Here is a 10,923-nt window from a genome sequence, read left to right on the forward strand (position 1 = left end):
CAATGACCCTGAATCCTGCAGGGGCCGAAGCTCCCTGAGGTGGCTTCTGTGCCTGGGGTGGGTCTGGAGGGTCCCCATAAACCGGAAGAGCTCCACATGCCTCTCAAGCCAGACAGGGCCTCCCGGGAGGCACTGTGATCCTGAACGGGAACACAGTTTCCTGATGCTGGTTCCTCCCTCCTTTCTGACCTTCTTACTTCATGAGCCAGCTCTCAGTACCTGATAATAGGGTCACCCAGGACACCAAACACAGGCCATTCTCTTGGTAAAAAGACATTTTTTTCCATGCTCAATGCATCTGACTCCAACTTTGAAGAGAAGAGGCACTTTTAGCACAGGAGGTGGTTTGAACCCTGGTAGGAACAGGGCCTGACCATAGTGAAAGTTCAGTCTATCAGATTCATTTCCGCATCTCATCCCAGCAAATGTGGCACACTGGATGTGTGGAGGTTCCTTTCTCTTGTTGAACACACTTTCACACCTGCAAATGCATATGTAGTCATATACACACATTTGCACCCCAAACGCATGCCCAGACTCGAAATATACTCCCACGACATCTCCCCACAAACATGCATCAGGAACTTTCGGGTACACTAATGTGGCTGTGCACACGTCCACACACCCATGTACATGCTCTTGTGGACCCGGACCCGTACCGACGTCCACCAAAACACATACTGCCCAGAAACACGCCCATACTCCCTACATGTGGAGACTCCCCACCCAAAGAGTTTTCTATTTGGAGCAAACACACGGCATCCGTGGGGAGCGGCAGAGGGAGGGATCAAAAGTTCGCCTAATGTGTCCAGGTGTCTCCACCAACACCGCCACAGAGGAGCAAACAGCAGGCTCGGCCCCTTCCCACTAGGCCTTCAGGAGGGCAAGGCTTGGGTGGGGTCAGATTCGGGCAGGAGTATGGCAGAGCTCCTGGCTGCTGACTCAAGGCCCAGAGCAGACAGCCTTGTGCATTCCCGACAAGTAGGTCACCATGACGGGAAGGGCTGGCCTACATGTCGGACCTAAGGTCAGTTGGAAAAAAACTTGGGAAAACCCAACCCTCATGGGGCAGCAGGTGTTCAATAGGGGCTGCCTTTCCTTCCAGCCCTTTGGTTAGGTCTACACAGCCCTAGGAAGCAGGTGTCGGGGGCAAGCACTCTTGCCGGGTGTGCAAGAGGTGCAAGAGGTTCCCCTCTATTGAGGGGAAGAGGACAACAGCTTCGGAGGGGCTGCAATGTGGGATGAATGGGGGAGGCAGGTGGACATATCCCTGATATTGTCTGTATTGACTGCCCTGCGTAGTAAGCACTGTGTGGGTGTCCCTGTGTACGCCCTTGCAGGACACAGTTTTACACATTAGAGATTATTAACTCCCTTTCACAGATGAGGAAGCTAAGTCTCAGAGGGCTTACCTAAATGACTCCAGATTCCCAGCTAATAAAGGCAGAAGGAGAGTGGGAGTCCAGGTCTGCCAGACTCCAGAGCTCAGACTCTTTCTACATCCCCATGTGGAAGCTAAGACTTCCATTTTATTTTATTTTTTTTTTTTAAAGATTTTATTTATTTATTTGACAGAGAGAAATCACAAGTAGGCAGAGAGGCAGGCAGAGAGAGAGGAGGAAGCAGGCTCACCGCTGAGCAGAGAGCCCGATGTGGGGCTCGAACCCAGGACCTGGGATCATGACCTGAGCCGAAGGCAGCGGCTTAACCCACTGAGCCACCCAGGGCGCCCCAAGACTTCCATTTTAAACTATCACAAGCAAGAGGAGCCTAAGGAGATAAGACAACCAAATGTACTATGGTATGTTATATGGGATTCTGCAACAGTAAAGGACATTAGGGAAAACAGGCTATCTGAATAAGTATGGATGTCACTTAACGGTAACGTAAGAATATTGGTTCATTCATTGTAACAAACGTACCCTACTGATGAAGATGTTAAAAATAGAGAAAACTGGTGCAAGTGCACAGGAATTCTTCGTATTAGCTTCATAATAACTCTGCAAATCTAAAACTGTCCTAAAATTAAAAGCTGATTAAAAAGAAAAAAAAATTCTTTACCAGAGCAGGAGACCACAGGGACTTACATTCCAAAGTGCAGCCTGTGCACAAGGCCTAAAGAGGCAGGGCCTCTGCAAAGTGTCTTGCTGCCCTCTCTCAAAGAAAAGGCCATTTTGGATTGTGTAGCACTGAGTTCCCATCCCCCGCACCACCTGAAGTACAGACACTCATCACAGAGCTGTTATATCCAAGGCACCTGAATCCCCTTCCTCAATGGGACAAAAGGGCACCGAAGGCAGACAGAGCCAGGCAGTAGGGCACAGAGCTCTGGAGCTCTGCAAACTGGCACGAATTGCTGGGACTCAGCAGGGAGGTCGTGCTGGGTCTGCCTGCTCCCCCCCACCTTGTGGTATGGCCCAGCCCATCTGATGTTCCCATTGTCTTAACTGTTCCAATTGGAATGTAGCTTTCGAGGTATAAGTCTTGCCCTGTCTTCTGTTAAATGTATTTCTAGGCATTTTCTCCTTTTGATAGTATTATAAGTGTAATCATTTTCTTGATTTCATTTGAGAGCTGTTTATTGTTAGTATACAGAAGTAAAACTGATTTTTTATAAATTGGTTTTGTGTTTTTGCCACCTTGCTGAACTTGTTTATTAGTTCTAATCATTTTTTAGTGCATTCCTTGGGATTTTTTTAAAGATTTTTTAAATGTATTTGAGAGAGAGAAAGAGAGAGCACAAGCAGGGTAGAAGGGGGTAATGAGGAGCAGAGAGGGCTGAGCAAGGAGCCCAATGTGGGGCTCGGGCTGGATCCCAGGACCCTGAGATCATGCCTGAGCCAAAGGCAGATGCTTAATTAACTGAGCCACCCAGGTGCCCTCTTAGGATTTTCTATATATGAGATTTTGCCATCTACAAAAATAGTTTTGCTTCTTCCTTTCCATTCTGGATGCCTTATATTAATTTTCTTGCCTAATTGCTCGGACTACAACTCAAGTACATATGTTGAGTAGAAGTGGTAAAAGCCGATATCCCCATCTTGCTCCGGATCTTAGGGGAAGCATCCTGTTTTCCACCACTAATTATGATATTAGCTGTGGGGTTTTTGTAGGTGCCTTTTATCAAGTTGAAGATGTTCCTTTCCATTCTTGGTTTGTTGGTTCTTTTCATCACGAAAGAGTGTTGGATATTTTATCAAATGCTTTTTCCTGTGACTATCAAAATGATCATGCGTTCTGTCATTAGATTTATTCAAATGGAGGATTACATGGATTCGGAGGTTCTAAACCAACTTTGCATTCCTAGGATAGATGCCACTTGGTCATGGGATATAATCTTTTTACATGATTCATTCTGCTAGTATTTCACTGCAGGTTTTCCCGCAGGAATATAAGCCCAAGAAGGCTGAGGTTACAGCTGCCCTGCTCACTACAGGATTCTTAGTCCCTATAGCAGCACCAAGAGCAGTGAGTACTCAGTAAGCCTTAACAAACAGAAAAACGAATCTGCAAAAACGTAGGCTCTCAACAGCCTCCAAAGAGCTCACATTAAAAATAGTGACCATTACATTATCACAAATATCTGAGCGTGCTGATCCCTGCAAACCATGGAGGCAGGGGAGATTATGAAAAATCCAGGCTTAGAATGAAGCCCTCTCCCAGGTAAGGGGAACGGTGCAGCTTGGTCCCCCAGTCCAGGGTATCCCCCCTGGGGCCCAGACTCTAGAGGGAGAAGCTTATGGGGACTCGGAGCCTTCCCGCCCATGCAGTTCCCCCTAGGCTGGGGAAACATGGGGAGGTCTCAGGGTGATAACATGCACTCTAGGGACCTTGAGAGCAAACAAAAGATAGGTAAGTGTAGGTGTTAGGGACAGAAGGGTCTTCACTACTGTGGTCCAGGGCAGGTGGTGTGTGAAGGCGGGTTCTGGATACCGCAGCAGCCAAGCCTGTCCCACTGACAGGTCTGGCCTTAATACAACTTCTAAGCAGGTTTGTAAGCTCATCCTGAAACCAGGACTATTAATATGAACCATGGGAGTGGGCATGAGGGTTAAATGAGATAATGTACGAAGAGCCTTTAGTAGGATGCCTGGAATAGAGTAATGTGCAGTAATCACTTTTTATCATCATTATTTAGGCCTATCATTTTTAATGTTTATTTTTATTATTTTAAAAATCATTCTAGAACTGGCTCAGTCAGCAGAGCATGTGAATCCTGAACCCCGGGGACATGAGCTAGAGCCTTACATTGGGTGTGGGGATTACTTAAATAAAATAGTATGTAAAATTATCTAGGCGAGGGGTGCCTGGGTATTTCAGTTGTTAAGCATCTGCCTTTGGCTCAGGTCATTATCCCAGGGTCCTGGGATCAAGCCCCACATCAGGCTCCCTGCTCAGCAGAGAGTCTGCTTCTCCCTCTCCCACTCCCCTTGCTTGTGTTCCCTCTCTCACTGTCTCTCTCTGTGTCAAATAAATAAATAAAATCTTTAATAAATATTTAAAAAAATAAATTATTCTAGGAGGAAGTCCACTGACAGCCAGATTCTCTTGTAGCTTCATTTTATTCATAACTTTAGAAATCCCCCATAGGTGCCACTTGGACCAATCCAAGACCCAGAGAACATCCCAGGAGCAACCACTAAGGTTGCACCCTCACCTCCTACGTGGGCACAGGTGAAGCCTTCTTCGGGATAAGCAGAAACATCTCCCCCCCTGTCTCCCTCAGTAGGAGCTTCAGGGGTAAGGAAAGCTGCCCTTCCTCTTGCCCCCTCTGTCCTTCTCCCCCCCACACCATGTGTCAGGCTGGCCTTCGACTCCTACAGTAAGAACTGTCCAGTCACAACACAAAGGGAGTGGTACAGAGGGCACCACCGGAAGAAAGCTGGGCCTGGCCAGAGAGCTGGCAATGCCTCTGCCCTCCTGCTCTAAGAGTCGATCCCTGCTTCTTCTGTCCCCACGTGGCGGGAATTCCTTCCTGGATTCTGGCGTCTGGAGGGAGCTCCTTATCTCCTCCACACTAACCTTATCTGAGCAATCCAGTGACTCCACCAAGAATGCCTGTGCTGCCCTTCCAGCAAGCAGAGTGTTTGCAGAGCTGGCCTTGGGCCCTTCTTTTCCAGGAAGCAGATCCCACCGAGTGAGCTGGGCTGGGGCTCTGGCTGAAATAGGCCCCAAGACCAGGACCAGCTGTGCCCCTCATCCCAGGTGAGAGCAGCTGAGCACCTTCTGTGGAACCACATTGCAGGCCACCTCACAGACTCTACCAGTGGTGTGGACTGCAGTATGTTTTGGCCAAGTTCACTGAGACCTTGAAGGAATGGGAAAATAAACAAACAACGAACAAACAAAAACCCCAGGAACAAAAGAGGGAGAACGGAGGTATCACGGGACAGGAGGCATGGAGGATGATGGAGAGTGGGGCCTGGCAGTGAGGAGGCCATGAATGACTATTTGCAAATTTTCATGGCTAGGGAAGGTGTCAGAGTTGTCTGTACACGGATGTTCTTTACAGCATTGTTAATAACAGTGAACACTTGAAAATAAGTTCAAGGTCCAGCCACCGGAGACAGATAACTAAATTAAGATTCAGCCATGCACAGGTGAACTCTGACGGTTGGGGTGAGAGGGGAGGGGGCAGAGGAGGGATGTGCTGGCCGAATACATAGGATGTTTAGGGCAGTAAAACCACTCTGTATGATACGATAGTGGTAGATATGTGTTATTACATGTTTATCAAAACCCATACAATATACAGCACTAAGACTGAACCCTGATGTAAACTACAAACTTAGTGTGTTTATGATGTGTTTGTAGACGTTTATCAATTACAACATATGTACCCCTGGTGGGGGGGATGTTGATAGGGAGGAGGTTACACATGAGGTGGACCAGGAGGCATCTGGGAAATCACCACACTTTCTTCTCAATTTTGCTGTGAACCAAAAACTGCTCTAAAATAATTAAGTCTTAAAATACAAAAACAAAACAAAACAAAACAAAACAAAACAAAAAAAAAAACCTGAAATCTCACAGGTTTTGTTTGGCTTTAAGGAGAATGGGATTATTTGCCAACATTAAAAGATTGAGAGAATTTTCTGGAAAAAAAAAATATCCAGATCTCTAGCTTCTCTTGAACACCAGAAACCCTGGCAATTCTGGGCCCCCATGGCCACTCGGTAAAACTCTGGCCAGAGTCAGAAGCAGCCGCCTGCTCCCTTTAAATGAGAAAGGCTTGCAGGTGGCTAAGGTTCCATGTGGCCAAAGCTAAGCATGCAGTCTCACATTGTGTCTCTCGGATTTTGGTGTAGATCTCTTGGTCATGCTGTTCTCTTACGTGAAATATTCTCCCCTTTACCCCCAACCCTCTGCCAGACTAATGCGTTTTATTCCTACAGAAGTTATGGTTAGGGGCGCCTGGGTGGCTCAGTGGTTAAAGCCTCTGCCTTCGGCTCAGGTCATGATCTCAGGGTCCTGGGATCGAGCCCCGCATCGGGCTCTCTGCTCAGCAGGGAGCCTGCCTCCTCCTCTCTCTCTGCCTGCCTCTCTGCCTACTTGTGATCTGTCAAATAAATAAATTTAAAAAAAAAAAAAAGAAGTTATGGTTAATGTCACTTCTTCAGGGAAGACTACCCTGACTACCGCAGATTAGGTCAGGGCATTCTTGTTTTATGTTCTCATTGTATCCTTGGAAAACTCTTCACTGCTGTCACAGAAATATTTGTGACAGCTCTCCCTTACAGAAGAATTTCCTTCATAAATTTAGAAGAAATGAGGAAATACAAAATGACCGTTAGAATACCAGATCTCTACAGGACAAGCCACCCACGGATATTAAATTTAGTGGGCAGAGTGGCTAAAATTAACAACTCAGGAAACAACAGATGTTGTTGAGGATGTGGAGAAAGGGGAACCCTCTTACACTGTTGGTGGGAATGCACACCAGTGCAGTCACTCTGGGAAAACAGATGGAGGTTCTTCAAAGTTAAAAATAGAACAACCCTATGATCCAGCAATTGCATTACTAAGTATTTTGTCCAAAGAATACAAATGTTGTGTCTGAAGGGGCACCTGCACCCCAATGTTATAGCAGCAATGTCACAATAGCCAAACTATGGAAAAAGCCAGATCTCCATCACAGATGAATGGCTAAAGAAGGTGTGATATTATAGATATAGATATAGATAGATAGATAGATAACTCAGCCATCAATTAAAACAAGGTGAATGGAACTAGAGGGTATTATGCTAAGCAAAGTCAGTCAGTCAGAGAAGACAAATGCCATATGATTTCACTCATATGTGGAGTTTAAGAAACAAAACAGTTGAACATAGGGGAAGGGAAGGAAAATAAAGTAAGAGAAAAGAAGGCAAACCATAAGAGAATTTTTTCTAAAGATTTTTATTCTATTTATAGTAGAGAGAGAGAGAGCACGAGTGGTTGAGGAGTCAGAAGGAGAAGCAGACTCCCTGCTGAGCAGGGAGCCCAATGTGGGGCTCAATCCTGGGACGCTGGGATCATGACCGAGCCGAAGGTAGACACTTAACTGACGGAGCCACCCAGGCACCCACCATAAGAGACTCTTAACTCTGGGGCGCCTGGTAGCTCAGTGGGTTAAAGCCTCTGCCTTCGGCTCAGGTCATGATCCAGGATCCTGGGATCAGCCCCGTATCGGGCTCTCTGCTCAGCAGGGAGCCTGCTTCCCTCTCTCTCTGCCTGCCTCTCTGCCTATCTCTGTCTGTGAAATAAATAAATAAAATCTTTAAAAAGAAAAAAAAAAAGAGAGAGAGACTCTTAACTCTAGGAAGTAAACTGTTGCTGGAGGGGTGGTGGGTGGGGGATGGGGTAACTGGGTGATGGGCATTAAGGAGGGCACTTGATGTAATGAGCACTGGGTGTTATATGGAACTGATGAATCACTGAATTCTACCCCTGAACTAATAATACACTATATGTTAATTAATTGATTTTAAATAAAAGAAAAGGAAAAGAAAATAATAAAGTTAGTGGGTGAAGTTTAAGAGGAAACAAGATATCTGCATTGTCTCAAAGTATTCTCCCCCAAACGAATTTTTATTAGCTTTAGAGTGAGAACCTGGCAGATGTTGTCTTAGGCTAAGTGACAGATAACATCTCCCATAGTAAGACATTCTGACATCACGTATCTTCATGCACTAAGAAGGTCACACCACTCTGTGGCATCCTTCTGGTAATGCATAACCTCAATCCCATTGTGCAAAAACATCAGACAAACCCACATTAGGGGCTCTTCTACAAAGTAACTGACCAGCGCTCTTAAAGGTCTCCAAGTTCCCCAAAGACTGAAGAATTGTCGCAGATTGGAGGACACTAGGGAGACATGACAACTCAGAGTAATATGAGACACTGGGTTAGATCCTGGAGTGGGAGAAAATACACACACGTAGAAAAGAAAGTCCATACTGAGTAGTATTACACCGATGTAAATTTCTTGGTTTTCAGAATTAGAATACAGTTAGTTGTAGGAGATGTTGAGGCCCAGGCAGCTGGGTGAAGGATATACCGAGAGCTCTGCATCATGTTTGCAACTCCTCAGTAAGTGAAAACGGTCACAAAATAGAAAATCAAAGACGTGTTTGTGTAACTATTTGCTCAATGCCTGTGTCCCCTGCTAGGCTCTCAGCTTTACAGGACAGAGACTGTGACTACACTGTCTTTTCATCCTTGCATCCTGGGGTTCCTTAAACTTCTGAAACATAGTTGATATTCAATAAATACATGCTTAGTAAAAAGACTTATAGGTAAAGATGTAGAAAAAGTCCATGGTGTAATTACTGAGTGGGAGGCTGGGAACCAAAGTGTGCACACAGTATGTTAATACTCACAGACATGAAGAGACTGATGATTTATGAGCCAGTGTTGACTGTAGTTGTCTCTCGAAGATAAAGTTACGGGGCATTTTTCTTTCTTCTTTTCGCTTTGCTATATTTGCTAAGCCTATTTAAAGGTTCACAAACTGCTTTTATGGGCAGGAAATGAAGTGTGTGTGCATACAAACATACGATCACATCTGCGTTTCAGAGAAACCACGAGCATTGTGCCTGACAGCCGGGGAGCCAGACCCTCCAGAGCTGGGGAGAAGATGTGCAGTTCTGAGCCCTAGACAGTGGTAACAGCAGCCAGTGCCAACAAGGTGGCCTACCTCCCTTATGAGTCTCAGTGTCTCCACCCTCCAGCGGCATTCTCTGAGCAAAGACTTTGAACTCATGTGTTAATTTCCCAGGGCTGCTATAACAAATTGCCACAAATTAGCAACCACAGAAATTCATGCTCTACCTCTGGAGGCTAGAAGTCTGAAATCGAGGTGTCAGCAGAGCCATGCTCCCTCCAAAGGAAGGAGGAGACAATCCTTTTGCTTCTTCTCAGCTCCTGGTGGCTCCTGGCAATCCCTGTCCTTCCTTGGTTTGTCACATGGCCTTCTTCTCTGTGTCCCCTCTGTGTCTCTGTATCCTGATCTCCCTCTTCCTTCCCTTATTAAGACATCAGCCACTGGATTTAGGGCTCACTCTAACCCAATGGCCTCGTCTTACTTGATTATATCACCAAGACCCTATTTCCAGAGAAGGTCACACTCACAGGTGCTGGGTGTTAAGACTTGAACTGAGCTTTGTGGGACACACAATCAACCCTCTACAACTAAGAACTGCGCTGTACCCGTCATCTATTACTGTGCTACACCCCACAGGTTTGTAAACAGGAACCATTGTATCAGCTCACAATTCTGAGAGTCAGTTTGGACTGAGCTCAGCTGGGAGATCCTTCTGCTAGCCTCACTGGAGTCATTAGGCGGCTACAGTCTTCTAGAGGGCTCTGCAGGGGTTGGCAGGTCCAAGAAGACCTTATTCATGTCTGGCTCTTGGTCACGTGGTCTCCTGTGCTCCAGCGGGCTAGCCCCAGCATGTTCCCATGCAGCTTGGCAGATTCTAAGATTCTTGAGATCTAGGCTGGTGCATCCTACCATCAAAGCTGGTCACAGGCAAGCCCAGATTCAGGGGTGGGGCAATAGACTCCAGCCCTTCAGGGAAGAAGCAGCAGAGTCACACTCTAAGGGGCATACACATAGGGATAGGAGGAGTTACCAAATTCATTTTGCAAATAGCCGCTCCCAGGCCTCCAAACATCCTTGGAGGAAAGATGAACAGTTGCAGTCCTTGCCCTTAAGAAACAAGTGTAACCCATGGGACGCCTGGGTGGCTCAGTTGGTTAAGCAGCTGCCTTCGGCTCAGGTCATGATCCCAGCGTCCTGGGATCGAGTCCCACATCGGGCTCCTTGCTTGGCAGGGAGCCTGCTTCTCCCTCTGCCTCTGCCTGCCACTCTGTCTGCCTGTGCTCACTCTCGCTTCTCTCTCTATGACAAATAAATAAATAAAATCTTTAAAAAAAAAAAAAAAAGAAAGAAACAAGTGTACCCTGATGAACAATGCGCTGGAGGAAGTCCCAGTGTTTGCACAAAGGCAATGGATCCCCTGGTGCAGGGAAGGAGTAGGAGGTGATGACTGAGCAGCCCCCTGGCCCACCACATCCCAGGTCAAGGACCCTCTCACCTTCATCTGCTTCTGAACAATGACCCCCATGCCCTGAGCCCTTATGGCTCACCACAAGCTCAGATAATCATCGTGGGGAATCGTGGTCTAACCCCACAACAAGGATGGCATGATCTCAAATCCCCAAAGAACCAGGTATGTCCTCATGTGCAAAGTTGACAGATGCAAGAGGAGATTGTCCAACAAGAGAGTTGGTAAAGAAATGGGCTCGGAGATGAGCCTTGGCAAAGTCCCCTCTTCCCTCCCTCGCAGGCCAACGCTTGTCCTCTCCTCCAAACTGCCCACAGAGGTCTAGCTGCCCAGATCTGTGTGGGAGGAGAGCCTCCAAGGACACACGTGTCAT

This window comes from Lutra lutra, chromosome 1 (assembly GCF_902655055.1).
Source record: "Lutra lutra chromosome 1, mLutLut1.2, whole genome shotgun sequence".
Taxonomy (NCBI): Eukaryota; Metazoa; Chordata; class Mammalia; order Carnivora; family Mustelidae; genus Lutra; species Lutra lutra.